This window comes from Microtus oregoni, unplaced genomic scaffold (assembly GCF_018167655.1).
Source record: "Microtus oregoni isolate MIOR12 unplaced genomic scaffold, Mior012 000074F_ref0000038, whole genome shotgun sequence".
NCBI lineage: Eukaryota > Metazoa > Chordata > Mammalia > Rodentia > Cricetidae > Microtus > Microtus oregoni.
This window is the reverse complement of record NW_024544004.1, coordinates 5728906-5736085: the sequence shown is the minus strand read 5'-3', so window position 1 is coordinate 5736085 and position 7180 is coordinate 5728906.

Below are 7180 nucleotides of genomic sequence, written 5' to 3'. Positions count from 1 at the left end.
TTACTTCCAATAAGACTGAAGATTGCATAATTATCACAATTAGAAAATAAGATTATCTCATATATCTATCTGAGGGGCAGAGTGTCAGGTGTGGTTTGCATTTCCATCCTTTGGCACGGCAAAGTCATATAGGAGTCTCCTGTGCCCGAGAAAGCTAAAAAGCTCTTTATTACCACCCTAAGAGGAATGCCAATGTAGTGACAGAGTATCACTATCAAATCTCCAGGAGAAGATGCTAAGGAGGAGTGAGAAAGAGGTCAACTTCAGCAGGATCTTACATTGTAAGACAATGGTCAAGGAAGATGTCCCTCGAGACTTTATGGAGAATCTGTGTTCTGTTCTATTACTTCAGAGAACCAATATTTGGATTTTTATACAGGAACACAGGCCAGGTAGATTCCAACAAAAACAACAGAGACACTAATAAAGAAGGATAAGGACCTCATCATAATCACTAAGCAACTATCAACAACGAAGCGAAGGGAATGTAAGAAGAAGTTCTTTCTCATCTTTCTCCTCATTGTTTGTGTGTGGAGGTGGATCTGGGAAAAGGGTGCAGTATTTGAGACAGCATTCCTCCACTGCCTCTGGTTCACTCTCATTCTAGGGTCATCACTAGAAGCTCAGACCCCATGACTCTAAGGAAAATGTGAGACTGGCAATTTTGTGTGTGTGTGTGCGCGCGCATCTTTTGTATGCACAAGTGTATGTCTATATATGAGGCAAAAAGAGCATGGTGAGTGTATATCATTTCTCTATCTCCAACAAGCCCCTGATAGCCACCTGTCTCTATCATACTCAGTACTTTAATTATAGGAATGTTTATTCATGCTGACTTTTTCTTAATGTACTTGCTAGGGATTTGAATTTGGGTCCTCATATTTGAGGAGAAAGCACTCTTACTCCCTGAGCCATCTTCTAACCCAGAAACTGGAATTTGAAAATAGGCAATGATGATTTTTATGTTACCTTAGTATTAAAGTAACATTAATGAAATATTACATCTAATATCTAAAATTACATGAAATAATATAAAATGAAATATCAAATGATTCACGTTCTGACTCATAGAAATTCATCTAGCACTTTTTTCTGAAAATAGATTTTTTCATACAATATATTCTGATTAGTTTCCCCTCTCCTAGTGCTTCTCAGATCCTCCCCACTTCCTCATCCATGCAAACCTGCTCCATTTCTTTCTTTCTCCCTCAATAGAAAATAAACAGCATCTAAAAATAAGGAAACAAAATAATATAAACAAAAAACAAGCAAATAAGAATAGAACAAAACAAACAAACAAATTAGATGAGGGCAGAGCCAAAGACAAAGCACCAGAAATACATACAGATCCTGAACCACGCACATTCATACATAGAGAAAACCCATAGAACAAAATCAGAAACCATAACAAATAAACAAAAGATCTATATGATAAAAAAAAAGCCCAGACAAAAATTATGAGGCAAATAAAACCCCTAAAAATGGCAGTCTATTCCTGGGCATGGGGCCTGCCCTTAAATGTGTAAACCCAAGTGTGACTCCATAAGAGAAAATGAATTTTTTTCTTTGCAAGCAGTTATCAAGTGGAAACAGCTTCTGGATTAGACATAGAGGCTTGTGTATACATCCCCTTTTAGCACTAGGACCTCCATCTCGCTTAGACCTATGCAAACCCTGTGCATGATGAAATGGTTTCTGTGAGTTTGTATGTGTGTCAGTCCCTGTTGTACCTGGAAGACACTGTCTCCTTGGAGTCTTCCATACCCATTGGCTCTTCCAATCTTTCTGCCTCCTCTTCTGTGGAGTTCCCTGAGCCCTGAGTGGGAGGGATTTGACAGAAACATCTTATTTAGGACTGAGTGTTCTAAGGTCTCTTACTCCCTGCACACTGTCCAGCTGTGGGTCTCTGTTATTTATTTCCATATACTATGAGTAAAGTAGAATATCCTTTGTACTCATTATATTGCTATTCCTTTAACAGAGCAATAGTATTTGGTTTTCTAGTCTATGAAGTCTTGTGTTTTTGACCACTAATCTGATGTGGGATTCTCCTCTGTGTGCTGTGAATACTATTGGTTAATAAAGAAAATACCTTGGCCTGTACATAAGTAGGCAGGGAAAAATAAAATAAATGCTGAGAGAAAGGAGGCAGAGTTAGAGATTAGCCATGTAGCCCTGCCAGAACTGGACACCAGAACTTCAGCCAGTAAGGCACAGACACGTGGCGATAGATTAATGGAGATGGGCCAAATTAATATGTAAGTGTTAGCCAATAAGAAGCTAAAGCTACTGAACCAAGCAGTGTTTAAAAAAAATACAGTTTCTGTGTGATTTTTTTTCAGGTCTGAACTTTCTAGTAACTGGGAACTAACAAGCGGCTTCCAATAACACCAGTCTGTGTTGGGCATGAGTTCTGTCTCATAGATTTAATTTCAATCAGTTACTGCACCAACTTTTGTGCTACTATTGCACCAACATATCTTGCTGGCAGGTTACCATTGTAGATGTCAGAGTTTGTAGTTGGGTTAGTTTTTACTTTTCTCCTTTGGTAGTGTACAGAATACCTTCTAATACCGTAAACACCAATCAGTAGGAGTGAAAGCTGTAGGTAGGTATCAGTTCGACTTATCTATGTTTAGTGAGTTATACAAGTGCTGCTTTCAGTAATATGACCTTGTCATCAGTTTGTGGTGAGAAACTGATCACCTAGGCAATATCCTGGGTTGTTTAGGCTTTTCTGTGGGGACCCAGTGGACAACAATTCAATTATGTATATCTCATTCATGGCCCTGGAAGTTTGATTTGTTAGCAAGAGATGTCTAGTTGTGGTTTTCTCTCCCATAACATATGGTGATTTCATTTAGGTTTCTTTCATATATGTATATACTTTAAGAAGCTTCTGCTACATTAGGTTTCCATACAACCTCACTGTATTCTCTTTCTTAACCCCACTCTTTCCTCCACTTCCCTGTTATTTTCCCATACTAGTCTCCCTTGCCCAATCCACCCAAAACTATCTGTTCTATTCCCTGTCCTAGGAAGATCCTTCCACCTCTTAGTCTCTTATAATTTACCAAACCTCTGTCGTATGAATTGTAGCCTCCTTGTTGAAGACTTAATAATAATATCTACATATAAGCAAATATTTGTCTTTGGTGGTCTGTGTTGCCAAAGGATAATTTTTATAGCTCTATCAATCTACTTGCAAATTGATATCATTTCTTCAAGCATCTGTTAGTGTTTATTGTATAAATGTACCAAAATTTGTTTATATATTCATCAAGTGACAGAAATCTAGATTGTTTTTAATTTCTGTCTCATGAGCAGAGCAGCAATGAACACTATTGAGCAAGTGTTTCTGTGGTTGAATAAGAATCCTTTTGAATTCTTTATTCAAAGAATATATAATATAATATTCATATAATATACTATAATATAATAATAATATAGAATATCTAAGAATGGTATAGCTGAGTCTTGAGGCAGATCAATTCCCAGTTTCCTGAAGAACCCTCAAATTAATTTTCATAATTAATTTGGGGCTATACAAGTTTGCACTCTCATCAGCAATGGGTGAGTGTTTATCTTAGCAACTTATCTGTCTTTTGTTTCATTGATCTTGGCCATTCTAACTGGTATAAGATGAAATCCCAATGTAGTTTTGATTTGCATCAAATCCTTTGAAGCTTAAGGAAGCCAAACATTTCTTAAAGTGTGAGAGCTGTACCCAATTTTTAATTGGATTGTTTTCTTGATAGTCATTTTTTAGTTATTCATGTATTTTGGATATAAGCCCTCTATCAGAGTACAGTTGGTAAAATTTATTTCCCATGAATTTTAGCCTGTGCTTTGTTCAAATGATGGTGCCCCTTGCCATACAGAATATTTTCAATTTCATGAGTTTATTAGTTGTTCATCTTAGTGCCTGTGTTATCAGTATTCTTCTCAGAATATCTTCTGTGTCAGTAAGTTCAAGGCTATTACACACTTTCTCTTCTATCAGGTTCAGTGTACTTGATGTAGGTTTATGTCCTTGATCCATTTGGTGTTGTCTTTTGTGTAAGGTGATAAATATGAATTTATTTGCATTCTTTCACTTGTTGCAATCTGGTTTTACAAGCCCCATTGATCAAAGTGTGTATTTATGGATTCTTTATAAAAAATCAGATGTACATAGGTATGTGGACTATGTCTGGGTCTCCAATTCAATCCCATTGGTTAATGTGTCTCCTTTTATGTCAGTATCATGCTGCTTTTATTGCTAAAGCTCTGTGGTACAATTTGAGACCAAGTATGGTGATACCTCCAGCAGTTCTTTTATTATTTAGGATTATTTCAGCTATCCTGTATTTTTTTTTGTGTTTTCATATAAAGGTGAAAAATGGCCTTTCAAGTTCTGTGAAGAATTTGTGTTGGAAATTTTGATTCCCATCAAATTTTTATTGTATCTGTAGATTGATTTTGGTAGGATGACGTTTTCATAATATTAGTCTTACTGGCCAATGGGAGATCTTTCTGTCTTCTATTATCTTCTTCAGTTTCTTTCTTCAGTATCTTAGTGATTTAATTATACAAGTATTTCACATGCTTGATTAGAATTATGCTCGAAGGTATTTTGTTTAGGGAGGGACAATTGTGAAAGATATTGTATTCCTTGATTTTTTATCAGTCCATTTGTCATTTGTATATAGGAAGGCTGCTGATTTTTTGTGAGTTAATTTTGTACCTAGCTACTTTGCTGAAAGTGTTTATCAGTTGTAGGAATTCCCTAATGGAATTTTTCGGGCCACTTATATATACTTTTGTGTCTTCTGCAAATAAAGATCGTTGACTTCTTCCTTTCAAATTTGCATCCTCATCCTCTCATTTAGCTGTCTCATTGCTCTAGCTAAGACCGTAGTTCTCAACCCGTGGGTTGAAACACCTTGAGGCTCAAAGGATTCTTTCACAGGGGTTGCCTAAGACCATCTGAATATCAAATATTTACATTAAGCTTCGTAACAATGGCAACATTACAGTTATGAAGTAGCAATTAAAATAATTTTATGATTGGGAACTTGAGGAATTACATTAAATGGTCAAAGCATTAGGAAGGTTGAGAACCACTGAACTAAGACTTCAAGTACTATGTTGAATAGTATGGAGATAGTGAAAACCTTGTCTTGTTCCTAATTTTAATGCAATTTCTTTGAGTTTCTTTTCTTTTAAGATGATGTTGGGAATGGGCTTGCAGTAAATTTCCTTCATTATAGTTTGGTATGTCACTTATATGCCTAATCTTTCCAGAACATTTATCATGAAGGGGCATTGGATTTTGTCAAAGATCTTTTCTATATCTAATGAGATGACTATGTGGTTTTTGTAATTCAGTCGTCTGCTTATATGGCAGATTACATTTATTGATTTATGTCTGCAGGATCATCTCTGTATCTTTGGCATGAAGAATGGCAGATAATCTTTTGTATGTGTTCTTGAATTTTGTTTGCAAGTATTTTATTGAGAATTTTTGCATCTATGTTCATAAGAGAAATTGGTCTGCAGTAAATGGGACCTCCTAAAACTGAAAGCTTCTGTAAAGCAAATGGCATAGTAAGTAAGACAAAATGTCTGCCTAAAGAACGGCAAAAAAATCTTCACCAACTCCACATCAGACAGAGGGCTGATATCCAAACTATACAAAGAACTCAATAAATTGGTCATCAAAAGAACAAATAATACAATAAAAAATGGGGTACAGACTTAAACAGCATACTCTCAATTAAGGAATCTAAAATCGTTGAACGATAATTAAAAAGAAAATTCTCAACATCCTTAGCCACCAGAGAAATGCAAATCAAAACAATTCTGAGATCCCATCTCACACCTGTAAGAATGGCCGAGATCAAAAACACTGATGACAACTTATGCCGAAGAAGATGTGGGGTAAAGGGAACACCTTTCCATTGCTGGTGGAGGTAAAAAATGTGATAGTCCCCTTGGATATCAGTATGACTATTTCTCAGAAAATTAGGAAACAACCTACCTCAAGGCACAGCAATGCCACTTTTGGGTATAGACCCAAAGGATGCTCAATCATCCCACAAGGACATGTGCTCAACTATGTTCATAGCAGCATTGAAAACAACCTAAATGTCCCTCAGCAGAAGAATAAATAAGGAAAATATGGTACATTTACACAATGGAGTACTACAAAGTAAAAAAAAAATAATGACACCAGCAATGAAGGAGTGTTCTACTTACTTCACATTCTCTCCAGCATAAGCTATCATTGGTGCTTTTGATCTTGGCCATTCTGGAAACACCAATGATAGCTTTTTATTATATTGATGCTACCTATCCAAGATCATGGGAGATCTTTACATTTTCTGATATTTTCTTTAATTTTTTTCTTCAAAGACTTAAAGTTCTTGTCAAGCAGGCCTTTCACTTCTTTGGTGAGTGTTACCCCAAGATATTTTATGTTCTTTGTGGCTATTGTAAAAGGTGATGTTTCTCTGATTTCTTTCTCAGCTACTTTATTATTTCTATAAAAGAGGGCTACTGATTTTATTGAGTTGGTCTTGTATCCTGCCACATTGCTGAAGGTATTTATCAACGTAGAAGCTCCATAGTAGAGTTTTTGTCTGAATGACCTGTCTGTTGGTGAGAGTGGTGTATTGAAATGACCCATTAACACTATATGAAGGTCAATACATGATTTAAACTGTACTAATGTTTCTTTTATGAACTTGGGTGCCTTCGTTTGTTTTTTATGTTTTTTTAATTTATTTATTTATTAAGGATTTCTGCCTCCTCCCCGCCACCGCCTCCCATTTCCCTCCCCCTCCCCCGATCAAGTACCTCTCCCTCATCAGCTCTAAGAGCAATCAGGGTTCCCTGACCTGTGGGAAGTCCAAGGACCGCCCACCTCCATCCGGGTTTAGTAAGGTGAGCACCCAAACTGCCTAGGCTCCCCCAAAGCCAGTACGTGCAGTAGGATCAAAACCCATTGCCATTGTTCTTGAGTTCTCAGTAGTCCTCATTGTCCGCTTTGTTCAGCAAGTCCGGTTTTATCCCATGCCTTTTCAGACCCAGGCCAGCTGGCCTTGGTGAATTCACGATAGAACATCCCCATTGTCTCAGCGTGTGGGTGTACTCCTCACGGTCCAGAGTTCCTTGCTCGTGCTCCCTCTCCTTCTGC